This window comes from Cornus florida, unplaced genomic scaffold, assembly GCF_030987335.1.
Source record: "Cornus florida cultivar Cherokee Brave unplaced genomic scaffold, ASM3098733v1 CherokeeBrave_3.0.0_Hap2_Chr03, whole genome shotgun sequence".
Lineage (NCBI taxonomy): Eukaryota > Viridiplantae > Streptophyta > Magnoliopsida > Cornales > Cornaceae > Cornus > Cornus florida.
Genome location: NW_026775573.1, coordinates 94,517,530 through 94,538,077, shown reverse-complemented (window position 1 = coordinate 94,538,077; position 20,548 = coordinate 94,517,530).

Below are 20,548 nucleotides of genomic sequence, written 5' to 3'. Positions count from 1 at the left end.
ATAATGTTTCCGAAGAAACTATTCATCCATGCCCTTTACGGAAAAGTAAGTAACTAGCATGCTTTTCTACAAAAAGTAAAAATGCAAATGTCATGGAAACAACATATCATTGATGCATGCAAAATTGGAACCTAATTCGAGTACAAAAAGTGAGGTTACGCGAAGAAAATCATTCTCGGGAAAAAGACGAAAAGTGAATAGTGTCCAAAAAATAAAAAATGTGGAAATGACTCGGTTCTTAAAGAAAGTTGTCAATCCATAGGAAAGAGTCTTAGAAACCATTTCTGAGCACTCGAGATGACACTAAGTAATGAGTAACCGAACTCAGAAAAGAAAATTCAACAAAAAAAATTTATCCGTAAAATTTCAGAAAAAGGAAAGGAAGGAAAATCGCCGGGTCATTACAAAAAGGCCGAGCTCTTTGCCTTTTTCCATTTCCTCTTATCTCGGGGCCTCTATTCCCTCATTCTCCGACTGATTTAGGCCAAGGAAAAATCGGCGAACTCACCTGCAACTTTCGGCAAATCTTCGGCGAACCTCCATCATCTTCTCCAGCCATGGTAGGCCTGAAACTCTTCCAAGCTTCCCTTCGTCCTTCAATTTTCCCTCTCTCTCTTATCTCGGGTATGTGAGTTTTAATTTTGTTTCTTTTATTTTAATTTAGTTTTTTAATTTTAATTTTATGTTTATATATATATATATACGCATTCTTGTGAATTAAAACTGAAAAAGCCAAAAAAAAAAAAAAAAAATGAAATAATTGAAAAAATTGAAAAACAGTTGGGACTTGAAATTGAAAAAAATGGACTGTGGACTTGATTGAAACTCACTGTGATGTTGAATTGTTGATGGAAGATGGGAATTTCTATTATTTGGGTTGTGAATTGCTTGTTGTGAATGAAGTTTGGGGCAGTTATGTTGTTGTGGAGTTTAGGAATTGTTGTTGAAAGAAGAATGTACTGAAAACTTGGTTTATTGTTATTGGGTTGTTTGTTTATAGAGGATGGAGGATGGGAAAAATCTATGAATGGATTATTTTTTGTTAGGCAGTTTCATTGTTTGCTGGGACTGTTTGTTATTGACAAAAATTTTGTTGTGACATTGAATGATACATGTATATAATCTTTGGGCTTTAAAGTAAAAATGAATTGTGTTCAAAGTCGAGTTGTCATTATTATCTTCATGTTTACATTCTAGTTTCAGAGTTTTAAATGGAACTTTGTTGTCACGAATATTTGAGATGATTATCTTTGTTGAAATTTGAATTAAAAATGGATAGTGGACTTGATAAATAAACAAATAAAATGAGATTTTTGAATTTTAAAGTTGAATTGAATTGTCAATGGAAGTTGTAGATATGAAGTTGTCCCGTTGGTTTGTTTACACTTTGATTGTACAAAATGGAAATTGGATTTGAAAAGTTGTGATTGAATTGAATGAAGTTGTTTAGAAAAGAAAAATATTGAACTTTAAACTTGAAAAATTCTTAACAAATTGCTTGATATGCTTCTTTTGAAATTGACAAGTTGTGAGCATGTCCCCATCTTAGCTTCATTTGCTTGTCCTAAGTTTAGGATTGCATGGATGTATGTTCTAAGTTGTGTGAAATGTATGAATATTGTGCTTTGAAGTCGATACTTGAGTTTTTGAATCTTGAAATTGAAAAGTCAAGTCTAAATGAATGAAAGTGTTTTAAATGGAACTTTTTGTAAGTTTTTGAACTTAAATTGATTCTTGCTCATGGTTAAGGTGCTTAATTTGGAAAAATGATTCTTGAAAGTTGGAATTTTCATATGTGATCACACTTATTGGTTTCCAAAACTTGAAAATGGGTTTTTGAACTTTGAATCTGAAATGTGAAGTCAAGTTGTTCAATTCCTTCAATTGTTGATTGTTCAAATTGTTCAAAATTTCTAAAGTTGTCCAAATTGTCCTTAAATGAGTTGAACTTGTTCCATTTCCTCTCTTTTCCATCCAAATGCATGTTTTAAATGCCATTGAGCTTGTTTGTGTTCAATTCTTGATTCTTGCCATGTGAGGGCCTATGTTTGATATCTTTTAAGCCAATTTGTCATGAACTTGAAATTTTCTTGAAAAATATGTTGAATTGTCCTCTTGAACCAAAATTTTTGAAGTCAAAAGTTCCGATGTTGCATAATAAGCTTGACTTTGCTAAATGTGATTTTCTTGAAATAAATATGTGCTTTGTGCAATAAAATGCAAGTTGTTTTGCTTTTACATACTTTTTCAGACAATTGCACACACTTTGTCACATTGTTGGTCTTTCAAGCATGTTTGAATATACCTCTATTGCAATATCATGATACATTGATCTTTGAATAAGTTTAGGGGGAAAGTGAATGTTTTGAGTTCAAAATGCATGTCTAGGATATCTTGTCATTCTTTAGCATACTTGTGAGCTTCAATTGAACTTTGGAACGCTAATTGAAATAAGTTTAGGGGAATGCTTCTTTGGAAAGTTGTTTTGAGCTTTAATGTGTTTAAAGTTGAACCCAAATTGCTTTTGTGGTTTAGTTTAGGAGAGTTGCTATTAAAATGCCATTTTACTTGATTGCATATTGTAATACCCCTAATTTTAAAAGGATAGTCTCGGCATTTTAAATTATTGTTTTATTACATTTTTATTTCATTATTTACTATTTGCTTAATTGTTTTAATTGTGTTATTTAATTGAGTTAATTGTATTTTTTATTTTATTTAATTGAATTAATTCTTTTAATTGTTTAATGGTTTAACTGTATTATTTATTTTATTTCTATGAATTAATTGGTTTATTTGATTAAATTAGTTTTATTAATTATTTAACAATATAAAATACTAGTAGGGTTTTATGTTTTATGGCATCGTGGGTTAGCCGACTTAGAGATAGGGTTATTCTATTTTTAGTTTCGTTTTCCTTCTCTAAGTATAATTAAAAAAATTAGGTTACGAGAGTTGCCTATATATACTTGTATAAGTCTGCCAAGGGTTTTAGAACCCTAATCACGTAACAGTGGAGGCAACAATTATACAGAGAGGTCTAAAAACAAACAGAGAGAAGGAAACTTAGTTTAGCTAAGGCTAAGCCAAGGAGAGAACGAACGAGGGTTGGTCGTGGGTTGAACCAAGGGACAACAGAGTGGTTAGAGCAATGAAGGATTGCCGGAAAAGTTAGGAAGACGACGCCGAGGTTTCAAAGCTAAAATCTCTAAGGCAAGTTCTATTTCTTGTTCCTTCCCTTTGACATGTGTTCTGTGCATGCCTAGGTAGACTCTAGGAATTTATTTAAATGTTAAATTAATCTTTTATTCGTGTTTAATTGATCTTGAACAATTGTTGTTAATTTAAATTACAGTGTCTGACTTTGAAGCATATAGCAAGATTAATTGTAATTTTTGTTTGTAATCGTTAGGTTGACGCATACTGTAGTTTTAATGAGATTTTGGGTTGGTTTTGAACATGAATTGGATCCGAATAACTGTAACAGAGAAGTTCAGAAGGGTTGGAACTTGCCAGAGACGAAGCAGAAGGGGAGAAAAGGGTTCAGGGCTCTTAGAGGGGGAGAGAGCCGGCTCCATGGAAGTGGAAGCCGGCTCCCTCAACTGAAGAGCCGGCTCTGTAGGGAAACGTGCAAGTTTTAAAATCTTTTCGAGAGATTTTGTTTCATAGATCTTGATTCATCACATAGAGACAAGTTTTATGCCAAAATAAAATATGATGTATCATTCAATTATATATTGAATACTTACATCAAAGGTCTGAGTAAACCTTTAAAACTTTCCTCTAAAGTGAATGTTCTCACTTATTGTAGATCCCTTAGCAAGATGCATTCTCCTTGGATCTCCATCTTTTTGGTAATTGTTTTACCTTTAGGAATCACTCATAAGTCTCCATGAATGACCTTGGAAAACTAGGTTTGTGGGAGCCTCCATTAGATGAGAACATTAACCCTAATTTTCTAGAGAGAGAAAATATTTTCATTTTTCCTTCTACTAAAAATCACTCATAAAATATACATAGACCATATATATATATAGGCTACATTAAGATAAAGAAAAGGAAACAATAAATCATTCTCAATCTCTAATTCACATGTCTCAAATCTAATACGATTCCAATATCAAGTTGGGCTATGAGTGAGAATCCTTTAGGCTTATTATTTTATTGGCTACAATGGATTAATAATTGGCCCAGTCCATGGACCCAATTCAATTAACTCATAAATTAATTTCTACTCCACTAAAAGAAATTAATTGAACTCCAATTAAATAATAAATAACCTCTAAGTCAATGTTGCACTTTAACCCCTCTATGCATAATTAGTTATCGGATAAATAAAGCCATTAATTCGACAACTTAATTATTATATTTATTTTGGTACCATTGATTATATCTGGCTCGATCACAATAAAACATTTGTTTGACAAAAATAATAATTTAAATAAATAAATATATAATAAATCATTTTGTCTAAAAACACACGAACGCCTTCGAATTTACTTTGTGATCAACCATAATCAATACAAAATAAATACAAGTAGCAATGATGCAAATATTGAAAATATAACCCTCTAACTATTAATTACATAACTACCCAAAGTGTCGGTCTAAGGATCCCGAAGTATCCGCCGAACAAATCAAAGTAATTTTTAATTAATAAAAGAGTTTATACTTTTCTCATGCTTAAGAGTCAAATGCCATGACAGTGATAGGGAGCAATTGCATATGACCACTCTCACAATATATCTTAACCTAGCGCGGATCCTGTTCAATTCTTAATTAATTATGAGTCCATCCATAATTACCGACTATAAATAATTTATTATTACTATTTATATTCATGTATTGATCGCCATCACATACATATATAAATATCCCTTGTAATCAAGTGGACACTATCAATTCTATAATGAATTGAAACATAATACATTGAATTCACCAATTGTATCAAGCATAAATATTTCAGAAACGTCAGGAACATACGTCTCTATAATCCAAATAGGAATTTGCTATGCTGGGGCATATAAATCCCAACAGACTCCCCCTTATATAGAGCCGGCTCCAAGGTCTAGGGAGCCAGCTCCATGTGTGGACAGAGCTAACTGTCAACTTTTGAGAGCCTGCTCTCTTGTTTTGATGCATTCTAGAAGTGGTTTTGATCCCGGTTTGGATATTTAGGGTTCTCAAACTGTTTTGGGATTAATAAGAAGGGTTTTAAATGTTATTTCATGATATTTTAAAATCCCATATTGCATAATTTATCTCTATATGCTAATGGATTTCACAGTGTGAGAGTTTAAACAATTCGTACGCTGTTAACGGATATAAAGTATTTAGTTGCTTAATCTTATTTTAGCAACCGAAATGACTCGAACATGATTTTTAAATCTGTATTGGATGCATAATAGGGTCATATACATATTAGATTTTTTATGCTTATCCTGGATTTTAATTGATGAATGATTAAAGTATATTATGTCAATTACATGGATGTTATCCTGGATTTTAATTGATGAATTATTAAATTATATTTTGTCAATTACATGGATGTTATGGATTGTAGGCACCGGTATGGGACGGTAGCATACTCGGGATGGATTAGTTCAAAAATACTAAGTCCTACCTACTATGGAATAAGGGAATGCATTATAAAATTTAAATCCTACTTATATTTAAGTTAGATCAGCTGAATAAGTTGAATGACTAACTGGACTACTTGCTCCTTATAGCTTAAGTTAGATCAGCTGAATAAGTTGAATGACTAACTGGATTACTTGTTATTTATAGCTTAAGTCAAATCTGCTGAATGACTGATTGGATTTCTTATGGATGGTTAGGATAGGATTTATATATATATGAATATGATACCACGATATGAGCTCGAGTCTCAAAATCGATGGTTAGGAAGCGTATATGCATTGGGATGCATACCTAACTATGATGGTAGAGGTATACCCTATTAGGTTTAGGTACTCATGCCCACCTCAGGTGCGTTTTGCATGTTGCATTCTATTCAGGTTGAGACCTACTTTGTAGTCCAGTGAGAGTCCCTTAGTGTGGATATATATATATATGGACTAGATAGCTTTTGTTGAGATATCTAGGATGTATCTGCGCATCGGGTCTCTGTTTAGATTGTAGTTAGAATGGAACTTGTTCGTAGGCTTGACCTACTATTATTTTTCAGGTATCAAACGGTTCCAGTCTTAAAGCTTGTTCGTGCTAAGCAGAGACGGTCACTCATTCTTTCGACGACGTATGATTTCTATTCATGGTTTAGTTTTGGATTTCATTTTAGTTGTTTACCTTTTTGTTTAGGATTTTAATAGGGGTCCAATAGATGGATTCCTGAGTTGTTTAATTAATGGAGGTTTTGGATTATTGGATTTTAATTATGTAATTTTAAGGATTTTTAATTTAGAATTCTTTCAGCATTTATTATTTAATTCTTATTATTCTTTTATATTCTGTGTTCATTTAAATATTAATTATCTGGTATCCCTCAGATATATGCTCGGACTTGATCACCCGTGGCTCTAGAATCGAGGGGTATCACAGTTGGTATCAGAGCACTCCAGGTTCAAGTGTCTCTAGGGTTATATCGTATTCAAACTTCCGCGTAGCATATTCTCTTGTTTAGAGGTTAAGTTTAGGATTCGTTGTATTCCTTTACTATTCCGTTTACATCATTCTGATGTCTGTCTTTCCGTGTTAACAGATGGTTAATGCTAGAAGAGGACAGAACATTCAAGAAAACAGTCGGCAAAGGAGAGCGGCACGTAGGCAACAAGATCGCCTACAGAGTCAGCAAATGGAGGAAGAGCAGCAAATACCTGGGTTTTAGGATGATGATGGTGAGTTTCACAAAGAGTAGGAGAAAGTTCAGCAGACTTAGGGTCAGGGCAGAGATCCAGAGTATCCTTCTCATCTCAATGACTTTATTGCTCGGGCTATAGAAGCAGGGGTAACAGCTGTACTTCGGAATCAGCCTCAGGTATAGCCTGTACCTATACCAGCACCAGTGGTTCAGATTGATCCTTAGGAAAAGGCTAGGAGTTCTTTCACAAAAGGGAGCCTACTTGAGTTTTTAGGCTCCACCGATGCGAAAGCAGCTCACCAGTGGAAGAAGGACGTTGAGCGACATCTTTGCATGGTTTAGTGCATAGAGGTTCATAAGCAAATGCTTGCTACCTTCAAGCTGGTCGAAGATGCACTATAGTGGTGGGAGTCAATTACCACCTCCAAGGAGAGGACTTCATTGACATATGAACAATTCAGTGTTCGCTTCAATGAGAAGTACTTTCCTTATGCAGTCAGGGCAGCTATGAAGACAGAGTTCCTCAATCTAAATCAGGAGAACATGACAGTGGCAGAGTATAAGCGGCAGTTCATGCACTTATCCCTTTTTTGCTCTAGAGGAGGTGGATACAAAGGAGAAGAAGCGCAATAGTTTCATTAAGGGACTTATATGCTTTATTAAGCGAGCTATTACAGGTAGTCCAGCCTACACTACCTATGCTTAGGTGGTAGACTCCGCTTTACAGCAGTATCAGTTGACTGTGGACTTCAGACAGTCTAGGGGTGAGAAGCGGGGTGATAGAGACTCTGCTAATCAGTCAGCTAAGAAAGGGAATGTCAATGGACACCGACAAAATGATAAAGCCAAATTCCAGGGACAACAGTCTTGGAAGAAGCACAAGGATGGTTCGGATGCTCACAGGGATGGGGCACTATTCATAGGCAGTAGGATGGGGGACCACATGCAAGACAGGGTCAGCCAAAGGCTAACCAACAGAGGAGGCCATTTGGCACTTTCCAGGGTAGTTGCTACCTTTGTGGAGACTTTGGTCATACTTCCAGGCAGTGTCCTAAAGCAGGACAGGGATAGGGACAGCATGTGCAGCAGGGACAGAGGCACCAGTACCTTTACCCATTCCATAGGTTCCAAGGATTCAGGGATAGATATATCCGGTATTATTGGCACAGTCATAGCCTCAAGGATAGGCACCGCAGCAGTTGCATTATGGCAGAGTGCTTAACCCCAGGCCACAGGACATTTAGGCACCTCAGGCTGTTGAGGGTATGTTTCCTATTCATGGTTCACAGGGTCATGTTTTATTTGATACGGGTGCTACACACTTATTTGTATCTAGATCTTTTGTTGCATTATCTGGGATGACGACGCGAGTTTGCAATAAACCTAAGGGTATTTCTACACCTTTAGGCAATATTGCCATTTTACATTAGAGTGATGGCCCTGTGACACTAAACATTGGTAGACTCATATTTCTAGCCAATCTTTTGGTCCTATACATATACACTTATGACGTGATACTTGGATAGATTGGTTATCGCACTACCATACCCAAGTTAATTGTTATGATAGGTCTATTGTGTTCACCATACCTGGTTAGGATAAGTACGTCGCAACTATGCCACATTCTAACGGGGTTACTAGCACATATTTGTTCCATATGGAGGAGGAAACGGAGGAGGAAATTACTGTGTCATTGGATAACATACCAATTGTACAAGAATTTTTAGATGTATTTCAAGAGATTCTAGGGTTACCACCTAGTCGAGAGATAGACTTTGTGATTGACTTAGCTCCAGGCACTACGCCTATTGCTAGGACACTATATAAGATGGCACCAGTAGAGATGCGAGAGCTGAGGAATCAGATTCAGTAATTACTTAGTCAGGGTTTTATTCTTAGGAGTCCTTCACCCTGGGAGCATGTGATACCCCTCGGATCTGAGACACGGGTTAATCAGGCCCAGGCCCAAACCCGAGAGAATATCAAACAATTAAAGTATTTTAAAACGAACACAGATGACAAAAAGAAACAATAAAGATAGAATAAAGCTGAAAGAAATAATAATAAGAAAACCCTCCATGTGTAACTAAAAATTGAAACTCCAATCCTCTAAAACTTCAAGGTTACAACTTGGGAATCCACTGATGGACCCCTAACCAAAAGTTCAACTAAAACTGAAAACTGAAAATAGATAATGCTAAAAACATCGAGAGAAGTCCTACGTAATAAGATAAAGGTGAGACTGTCCTCGACAAGCACGATCAAGCTCTAAGGCTAGAACCGTCTTGTACCTGAAAAGAATAATGAAGGAGTGGGTCAGACCCATGAGCAAGTTCTAATCTAACTGCAATCCATACAGTGACTTGATACGCAGATACACCATAGACACCTCACAATATCTATCTAGTCCATACGTATAAATATATCCACACTAAGGGACATTCACTAGTCTATAATAGGGGTCTCAACCTGAATAGAAGGCAACATACGAATACGCACCCAAAGGTGGGCATGAGTACCTAGACCTAACAGGGTACACCTCAACCTATTATAACTAGCTATGCATCCACTGCATATACGCACCCTAACCAATGAGTCTGAGACTCAAGCTCAACTCGTGGTACCATAAACATATATATAAAGTCCGTCCAAATCCAGGGCATGTAGTTCAACTATTTATTAAACTGACATACAATAAACCAACTAGTTAGTCACTCAACTTATTCAGTTGATATGACTTAACTACCATCCGTTAATCCAGGAAGTCATCCAACTTAGTCACAACTAATCTGACTTAGTCACAATTAGGGTTCGATATCTTTCAATCCATTCCATTAATCCATTAGGTTAGGTTTATGCGTTTTGAGCTAAACCGTCCCTAGTATGTCACCGTCCCATACCGGTACATACAATCCTCCATATCCATGTAAATTACAACATATATAACAGTTCAATAATTTACAGACCAAAAACCACCATCCAAATAATTGCAGAAAAATATTTAAAGTTTCAGCAATTTAAATCCAAGCATTTAACCATATAGTTGCAGGAGACGATTTAATAAATCAACAACTAACATCCAGAGCATGCATAGACCAAATTTAATATGTCAAGGACTCTATCATGCATGTGAATGGGTTAAATAATCCTATTATTATCCAATAAATTGCTAAAACAATTTCAGAAGATTATTTAATGTTTTAGCAATTTAAATCCAAGCATTAACCATATAGTTGTAGGAAACGATTTAATAATTCAACAACTAGCCTCCTAAGCATGCATAGATCAAAATTAATAATTAAATGACCTTATCATGCATTTAAATGCATTCTAAAACAAGTTTTATAAACACATTATATTCCATAAAATTGCTGAAATTTAATTCAACAATTAATTTATCTTTCATTTGTTAACAACATCGGAAGTGCCTTAATTTTTACACTGTTTGTCCCGAAAATTTAGAATTAAACCTTAATCAATTTAAGGTCCTAATAACACCCAAATTCAGCCTTCTAATCTCTCTGTGGAACCCCAGAACCAACAGATTAAATCCCATGCTCCAATTGTAAAACACAGTACGTAGAAAACTAAAAAAAAATTAAAACAAAACATAAAATGAAAAGGGAGCCTGCTCCAAATTTTGGGAGTAGGCTCTTTCAGCCTAGAGCCAGCTCTAGGATTCCTTAGAGCCAGCTCTACTTGTTGTGGGAGCTGGCTCCCACTTCTATGGAGCCGGCTCTCACCTCCTTTGAGAGACTTCAGTCCCCGGTGCTTCGTTTCAGCCTTTGTGCTCCTTCTCCGGCTTATTCCTATCACTCTGTTAGTTTTTAAAACTAATCTTAGGTGTCATATTAATACCTAGTAGCATCCCAATGGCTTGATAACAACAATTAAAATCAATTACAGAGATTAAATTTGCTACCGAACTAACCCGCGTTAGGAACAAAACTGAAACTATAATTCTATTCCAACCTCTCTGTTCCTCTTCACAAACTGATTTTAGGAGTCTTATATCATCCCATTAACATCCCCAGGGTTCATTTATAGAAGATAAAAGCAAGAATCGTAACTAAAATCTCAACAGATTTTAATATGCTTTAATGAAAAGAATTGGGAGCAACAATACACGAACTGTAAATAGATTTGAATTCAATGCAAACAGATCATCAACAAGCATACATTAAACACATAAGTTTCAATTACTAATTAGTTAATCCCTAGAGACTATCTAGGTACACAGAACACGAGCCAAAGGAAAAGAGGAAGATAAGAACTTGCCTGCAGTTTTGGACTCAAAACTTTGTCGCCGTTTTCCTAACTTCCGGCAACCACTTACTACCTTCTAACCTCCTCTAGTTCTGGTCTAATCCACCAAAATCCTCCCTTGGTCCTCACTATTCTTCTCCTTGACAATTCTTACAGTGCCTCCGTTCACAACCCTCTGTGTTATGAACTAACTTCACGTTTATGTAACACGAATTATGATTGTAAACCCTAGGCTAAAGCATAATGGTTGTATTTATAGGTTTAACTCTAAAACCCTAATCCTTGTAATTTTAGAGACAGGGCCCAAATCTTAATCCTAGTCGGCCCATGTAACAAAATCTATGATTAAATTATATGTCGGCTACACTAGGTGATGTCCAAAAGAAACTGTGAGTCAATTAATGTATTTAAAAAACTCATGTAACTTAATTTTAACATTACAAGAATTATAGTAAGTTAATTACCTAAGTTTAAAACAGTGAGTTACAAATAATATAGTTAATAATTTATGAAAATAGACACAACAATTAATAATTTAAATAAACCAAATAATGCACATAAAATCAATTTAATTCAAATTTCAAATAACCAACTAAACAAATGAAAAATAATAAAATAAAAAAAATGCAATAAAAACAATAAAATAAATAAAAATGCAATACAATAAATATTAAAAATGCCGAGACTATCCTTTTAAAATTAGGGGTATGACATTCTTCCCCCCTAACAAAAGGATTTCCGTCTTCAGAATTCGCTCTTACCTTCTTCCAATATTTCAGGAAACTGCGAACGAATGACATCCTCCCGTTCCCAAATGGACTCAGCCTCATTGTGATGACTTCACTACACACGAACCAAAGGGATAACCTTATTGTAAAGGATTTGATCCCGACGGTCAACAATACGACATGGTGGCTCCAAATAAGTTGCATCCTCGACATGGTCGGCCATATAATGCCTCAAAAGGTGCCATCCCAATAGTCTTCTGGAAACTATTGTTATAAGCAAACTCCACAAGTGGTAAATAATCCTCCCAGTGTCCCTTGAAGTCAAGAACACACGATTGTAGCATGTCTTCCATGATTTGATTAACCCTCTCAGTCTGTCCATCAGTCTGAGGATGATAGGCAGTGCTAAGGTGCAATTCCGTACCCAAAGCCTGCTGAAAACTCTTCCAAAAACCAGACACAAAGCTTGAATCCCTGTCTGATATAATAGATAATGGAATGCCATGTAGCTTCACAATCTCTGAAATGTAAAGCCTTGCCAACTACTCCGAGGTGTAGTCAGTACAAATAAGAAATGCGCTGATTTGGTTAACCTATCCACAATGACCCAAATGGAGTTATGACCCTTGAAAGAATTCGGCAATCCTTCCACAAAATCCATAGATATGCTCTCCCATTTCCACTCCAGAATCGGTAGTGGCTGTAGAGCTCCTGGCGGTCTCTGATGATCAATCTTAACCATCTGACAAGTATTACACTGAGAAACAAAAAGAGCAATGTCCCTTTCCATATCTGCCCACCAAAACTGCCGCTTCATATCCTGATACATCTTATCGCCTCCTGGATGAACAGAGAAATCAGAGTGGTAAGTCTCAGTCACCACATCCTTCCTCAAACCATCAGTAGAAGGTACCATTAACCGTCACCTGTACCTCAAACCTCCATCAGCCCCAACATAGTAGAATGGAACCTCTCCGGAAGCTATCTCTGCAACTTTGTCGATACGCTGCTGATCGGTGAGTTGTGCTTGTAAAACCTTGCGAATGATAGAAGGTGTAACCACCATGCAAGCCATAAAAGCATCTGATAACTCATCCACATTCTTTAAAGCATTCCACTTAGTAATGAATAGAGCAGAAAGACTACCAACAGGTCAGCGACTGAGTGCATTCGCCACCATATTCGCTTTCCCTGGATGGTACTGTATAGAAAAATGATAGTCTTTTACAAACTCCAACCACCTGCGTTGTCTCATATTCAGCTCCCGCTGAGTGAACAAATACTGCAAACTCTTGTGATCACTAAATAATCTGAAGGACTCACCCAACAGATAATGCCTCCAAATATGTAAGGCAAAGACCACAGCTGCCAACTCCAAACCATGCGTTGGATAATTAAGCTCGTGAGGCTTAAGCTTCCGAGATCCATACGAAATCGGTCGCTCCTCCTGCATCAAAACACATCCGAGACCCTACAACGAAGCATCCGTGCAGTCAAGATACTCTATCCAACTCTGTGAAGTAGCCAGAACCGGTGCAAAAGTCAACTTCCTTTTCAGCTCATCAAAAGCTCACTGACAGTGCTCATCCCACACGAACTGTACACCCTTCTTGCTCAGATGAGTGAGCGGTCCTACTATCTTGGAGAACCCCTGGATGACCCGGTCTTTTTCCTCCTTTTTCATTTTTGGTGATTTTCTTTTTCTCCTCTTTTTCTTATTTCGTCTTTTACTCGTTTTTCATTTTTTTCCTTGCTTAACCTCACTTCGAATATTCGGATTTGATTCCGATTTTGCATGCATTCATGATACTTGATTTCCATGACATTGGTATTTTTACTTTTGTTGAAAAGCATGATAGTTGCTTTTATTTTTCATAAAGGGCATGAATGCATACTTTAGTGTAATTGTTTTTAATTTTGGGTTTTTAGTATAATTATGTAAAATAATTATTTTTCGTTTAAGGGACCATTTTGTATTTTATTTTGGAAGATATTTTGAAAAAGGATCATTTTGCAATTTTTGGATAATGTGACAAGTGTCACATTCTCATGGTGCCACTTGTTGGCAATTGGGTGAAGAGACTTGGTACCATAGTTCTTTGACAATTGGAAGGTGGAGAGTCATGCATGTGTTGGCCTAGGATTGGTGCACATGTAACCATTGATTGTTGACAAGTGTAGGTCTAGGATTAAGTCTTAGAAGAGGCATTGGATTAGTAGCAAGTGTAAGCTTAGGATTGAGTCTTGGAAGAGGCATTGGATTAGTGACAAGTGTAAGGCCATGATGTAGTCTTGTATTGTGTGTGTGAGAAAGGTAGTGCAAGAGCACATAGTGAGTAGAGGATCTCTAGCCCTTCCACTCACCATTTTTTTACACTTTACCTTCTTCATTTCATTATTTCACATGAACCCTAACAAATCCACCGTTGGAGGAAAGCTTAGTCCATAGCTTACCCCTTCAATTTGGCTCACTTCCATACACCTTAGACTAAAGACCTTGGGAGAGAAAAGTTTCCTCTCATTCTCCTCTTCAAGAACCCTAAACTTGTTTTCCATTTTGTGCTTGGTAGCTTGGATTATAGAGATACAATTCTCTATTGAGGTAGGGGTGGTAGTATGTTTATATTTTAAGTGATTTATAATCCTTGGAGTTTAATATATATTGTGTACATGCTTTTAATATGATAGTTTTGCATATTATAGGAAATCCTCACTTCTTGACATAGGGTTTATTGGATTAAACATGTATATTATGTATAAACCATGTGTAGAGGATTATAAAATTTAGTAGTATGTAAATTCTAGAAATTTCACATGTGTTAATGATATGGACCACTTGTAGAATTATTGATGTTATATGCAATCTCTATTGATATGAATTGCTATATTTGTTGTTACAATAATTCTATGTCCTTGTGGATTACTAATTGTAATTATGTGGAAGCTTATTGCTATAATGTTGATATTTAGTATATGAAGCTTATTGTTGAGGCATGACCTAAGTTGTTAAGTTAATGGTATTTTATTGTGCATAGTACCATAATGAGGAATTGTCATTTGGCATGCCATTCTAGATTTGGAACCCTAAGACATGGTTTGTATGGTTTCAAAATACTTGTGCATGGAAGGTGGTTTGTATGCCTTATTATATATATATAAGTTTTGAACTTGATATATATTTTGGAATCTCTTCGGACATTGTTACATATGACATTGCTAAAGTTCGGCTTTAGTGCGGGAGGTATGAGTTCTCCCCAATTGAGATAGTGCGCACTAGGGTGGTCTTCCTAACGGGTTAATGCCCAGAATAACCATTTTGTTCTCGGCGGAAATCCGAGGCGTGATGTCCAAGTCTTCCATTACTTGTTTCCGCATTAAATTTCAAGTTAACAACCAATGCTTAATTGTAGCTTAAAATTCTTGTTATTGGCGAGATGATGTTGTTAAGTACATTGATATTGATATGAGTTGCTAAGGAATATTTAAGTTAGCTTAAGATGATCCCTTAGAGCACCTTGAACATAGACGTTAAATGGAATGCTCCCTTGTATTCGTCTATATTGATCTTACAATGATATTGAAACTTTAGGGTATACGCATATGCTTCTCCTACGAGTAACTTGATTACTCACCCTAGTGGTTTGGGTTGTTTTTCAGATAAAGAGACCAAGTTCATGGATGCTCATCATCCTTAGAAGCTTTTGAGCTAGTTGAAGCATTTTTGTGTATTAGCATGCACTTGTTTAGCATGTTTTATCTTTTAGATGTAATACTTTTGCATACCATGAATGTATGGTATTTTAGAAGCTAAGATGGCTTCCTTCATGTAATGTGTATCTAAGTATTCTTTTTGATACTTGTTTTGTATGTATAACATAAGGCCAAGAGCCATCAACATGAAAGGTTGCAAGTATATTTCTTTAAAACTCAAGTTTTGCCATTGTAGCTTGTTTGTGAGAAATTGAGGTTTTGTATGCTAAAACTTGTTAATGGAATGTAATGAAGCTTTAGGCCATGTTGGTACATCTATTTTATCATATTGCATACACTTGCATACTCACTTTGGCAAACAATACCTTTCTTGATGAAACAAAATCCTAAAGTTGCATATTTTTTAGTTTTGACCCTATTCTGTTCCAGGGGCATTTTGGGTATTTTAAAATGTATTTTTTTCATTTTTCCTCGAGAGTCACATAGAAAACTCAATTTTGATGGTGGTTTCTTTTTTGTGTTTTTCCAGAAAATGTCATCTTGGCCCTCAAATCACATTTTTTGCCGAAAAACCCTTGCTGCCAGTTTTCCTTGTTGCCTATTCTGTTTTTTGCTTCGTAACCGGTTACAAGGGGCTATGTAAACGGTTACATGTGCTTGGGCAGTGGGTTGGACGTGATTTTCAGCCTTCTAACCGGTTAGAAAGGCTTCCTAAATGTTTAGATGACCTAGGGTTAGCTACTTTTGACCTTTTTGCCCCTTCTTCTTCCGTTAGCCATAACTTCTTCATCCGGAATCCAAATCAAGTGAATTTATTTTTGAAATTGATTAATTTTTTGTTGTCTTTCCAACAGTATGCTCAGTAACACTCACTTTTATGTTGGAAATGACCATTTCACCCCTAGGCCCCTTTTAGTCCATTTTTGAAGCGTCACTTCCGCACTTATTTTCTTTTGGTTTTGTGACCTCATTGAGGATCATATTAGGGTCTTAGAGACGTGTTGTACCTCTAGGGACTATTGTTTTATCTTTTGCTTCCGTATTTCGGATCCGTTATTGAGTCAACTTTCGGTTCATCACTGACGCACCGGGTTGAAAAACTTGGGCCGTCATAAGTGGTATCAGAGCTCCTAGGTTTGCACACCTTAGGACGACGGGTTTTGGGTGCATATCATGCTTTTGTTGATGTACTTTGATGCATTCACATGCTCTTGATAACATGTTTCAGCATTATAACATGTTTAAGTATTTCTTGATTGCACGTTTTGTAGTATGACATTCCTTTGTGCTTATATGCCTATGTGGTTAAGAGCATTTTAGTTTGACATGTATGCTTATTTGCTTTAAGTGCTTAACTGTTTTAAGAGCTTTCTTTGATTGCTTTAGCATGACAGTATGTTGCATATCTTGTCTTGCTTCGTGTCTTGTGCGTTCATAGTGTGAGTTGCACTTGGTCATAATAACTTGTGTTATTGTTGACCTCCTTTCTTTTACACGTTTAGCACCATGGTTGTCACGAGTGGATAGTCCTCACGTTAGGGCACTGAGGAGCAGGTGGCTGACACTAAGTTCACACGGGGTTCGGGAAGGCCTAGGATTCCAGTTCGTGGCGGGGATGCTAATCCATCACGGGCACCGACTTATGAGGAGCAAGTGGCTTAGGGAATCAATCAGGGTATCGCTGAATCTCTACAGGAGTTGATACGAAGGTAGGTGGCAGGAGTACAAATTCCGGCACCAACACCGGCATCGATAGTCAATGAGGCACTGGAGTACTTCATGCGACTATAGAGGGTCAAGATTGATCATTTTGCGGGGAGTTCAGATCCGCTAGTCTCAGAAGCTTGGTTGGACCTTATGGTTCGCAAGTTAGATAGTATGGCGGTACCACAGATAGGTTGAGGATTTCCTTGACTGCTTCTTTGTTCATGGGGGATGCAGATATCTGGTGGAGGTCTATGACCAATATCTACAATGTTGAGTTGATGACTTGGGATGAGTTCAGGGGTTTGTTCTTCGAGCGTTTCTTTCCTAGGGCTATGAGGCGGGAGATGAGGACACAGTTTGTAGGTCTCTATCAGAGCACTATGAGTGTCATTAAGTATGAGACATGATTTAATTCTCTCTCATTATGCCGAGGATATGGTAGTAACAGATGAGGCCAGGGCAATGAAGTTTCAGGATGGGCTACATCTTGACATCAGGCCACGGGTCTCAATTCTTGATTTGAGGACTTACAGAGAAGTGGTCCAGAGGGCTATGCTAGCTGAGGCAGAGGAACGGGGTCAGTTACGGATCAGGGGTTCACACAAGCAGCCTTGCGGGGATAATCCATCATCTTCTGGGAGTCAATGGAAGAAGGCCAGGGCAGGGAACAATCCTCACTCACAGGGGGCATCACAGCAAAATCATTCTGCACCCACAGTTCCTGTATCTTCGGGATTAGCCCAGGGAGTGGTTTGTTACCATTGTCAGCAACCGGGGCACATCAAGCCTCGCTGCCCACAGCTTCGTCCATAGGCCAGTCAGACTTCAGTTTCTACAAAAATAGGGCAGGGAACTTGCTTCTATTGCAAGAAACTAGGCCATCTCAAGAAGGATTGTCCAAGGTTGTTGAATAAGTCACGTGGTGGCACAGATTCATAGATGGTACCGGCACAGTCTGCAGTGGTTCAGTCTGGTTTTAGAGTCCCTCAGGCACCACAGCCAGTGGCGCCAGTTGGCACTTATCCAGCCAGGGGTTCTACACCTACTGCTTCTACACATCAGTCAGGCTATTAGGGCAGTTCACAGCAGGGCTCAGGGACTTAGGGACGAGCCTACGCTCTTCCACAGGTGGATGCTTCCGCAGGCACCTCTTCAGTTCGAGGTATCTTTCCAGTTTTTAGTTCTTGGGCATGAGTTCTTGTTGACACAAGTGCATCATATTCTTTTATTTTTGCATCATTTGCACATTCATTGGGTCTAGAGGTCACACTTCGGGACAGTTTTCTCTGTATTAACACACCAGTGGGGGGTCCAGTGTCTTTGGATCGTGTTTGTCAGGGTTGCGCTATTGAGATAGCTGGACGGACTTTGGAGTTCGATTTTATTGTTCTCGACATGAAGGGTTTTGACGTCATTCTTGGAATGGATTGGTTGTCATTCTTTTGGGCTACGATCGATTGCTTCCGCGGGAGGGTGTCTGTTTGCACTCCCAAAGGAGATTGTTTCCATTTTGTGGGAGATCGGAGCGATTCCCATCTGGCAATGGTCTTCAGCATTGGTGACTAGAGTCGCTACAGATCCTACTTAGCTAGTTTTCTAGTTGACGAGGATAGCAGTTCAGGCCATGTTCTTCCGACAGTTGTTGAGGATTATGTTGATGTCTTTCCTAAGGAACTAACAGAGTTACCTCCTTTAAGGGAAGTTATTTTTACCATCGATGTCATTCTCGGTACAACGCCCATCTTTATGGCACCGTACCGTATGGCACTGGCAGAGCTTGACGAGCTGAAAAGTCAGTTGAATGATTTGAAAGCTAAGGGCTTTATTCGTCCTAGTGCTTCACCATGGGGAGCACCAATTCTTTTTGCAAAGAAGAAGGATGGGTCTTTGAGACTTTGTGTTGATTATCGCAAGTTCAATCAAGCTACGATCAAAAACAGGTATCCTTTGCCTAGGATTGATGACTTGTTTGATCAGTTGAAGGGAGCGACATGCTTTTCGAAGATTGATTTAAGATCAGGTTACTATCAGTTAAGGGTTAAGGATGAGGATATATCTAAGACCGCTTTTCGCACACAGTATAGCCATTATGAGTTTCTGGTGATGCCATTTGGTTTAACCAATGCTCCAGCAGCTTTTATGGATTTGATGAACCGTGTATTCAGTGACTATCTTGATAAGTTTTTGGTGGTGTTTGTTGATGACATTCTCGTGTACTCAGCTTCGAGGGAGGAGCATGAGTATCACTTGAGAGCAGTTTTGCAGATCCTTAGGGATAACCAATTGTATGCCAAGTTTGAGAAATGCGAATTTTGGCTACCAGAGGTGAAGTTCCTTGGACACGTCGTGTCAGAGGGCGGTGTTGCAGTGGATCCATCAAAGATTGAGTCTGTGATGGATTGGGAGCGTCCGAAAATAGTATTTGAGATTCAGAGCTTTCTTGGCCTAGCTGGCTATTACAGGAGATTTGTTCGGGATTTCTCTCGTCTAGCGGCACCTATGACTCGACTTACTCGCAAGGGAGTCAAGTTCATATGGAATGAGGCTTGTGATTTTGCTTTTCAGGAGTTGAAGGTCAGGTTGACATCAGCTCCAGTTTTGATCATACCTGAGCATGGTTTGGGTTACGTGGTCTATTGTGATGCTTCGTGAGAAGGTTTGGGTTGTGTTCTGATGCAGACTGAACGAGTGGTAGCTTATGGGTCTCGACAGTTGAAGACTCACGAGTTAAACTATCCAACACATGATTTGGAGTTGGCAGCAGTTATCTTCGCCTTGAAAGGGTGGAGACATTATTTGTATGGGGAGAAGTTTGAAGTTTTCTCCGATCACAAGAGTCTCAAATATCTCTTCTCTCAGAAGGATTTGAATTTGAGACAGCACAGATGGGTTGAGTTCATGGAGGATTATGATTTTGTGTTGCAGTATCATCCAAGGAAGGCCAATGTGGTGGCCGATGCATTGAGTAGGAAGTCACTGGGTACTCTTGCTAGCATTTCTATTCACAGATGGAAGATGCTAGAAGAGCTTGTAAATCTTGGTTTGTGGTTGTGTGAGGATGTTTCACCGGCTATTTTGTTTAACCTTGTGGCTCAACTGGCACTTGTTAACAGAGTTATTGAGGCACAACAGGAGGATGGGGAGATGAAGTCCATCCACGATCAAATTTCAGGCGGCAGGAATGTAGAGGGTTGGACCTTACATTCAGACAGTGGTCTCAGGTATAGAGGGAGGATGTTTGTTCCTTTGTCTTGTCGTGGCGATGTTTTTCGGGATTTTCACCATTCTCGACTCGCAGTACATCCTGGTGGTACGAAGA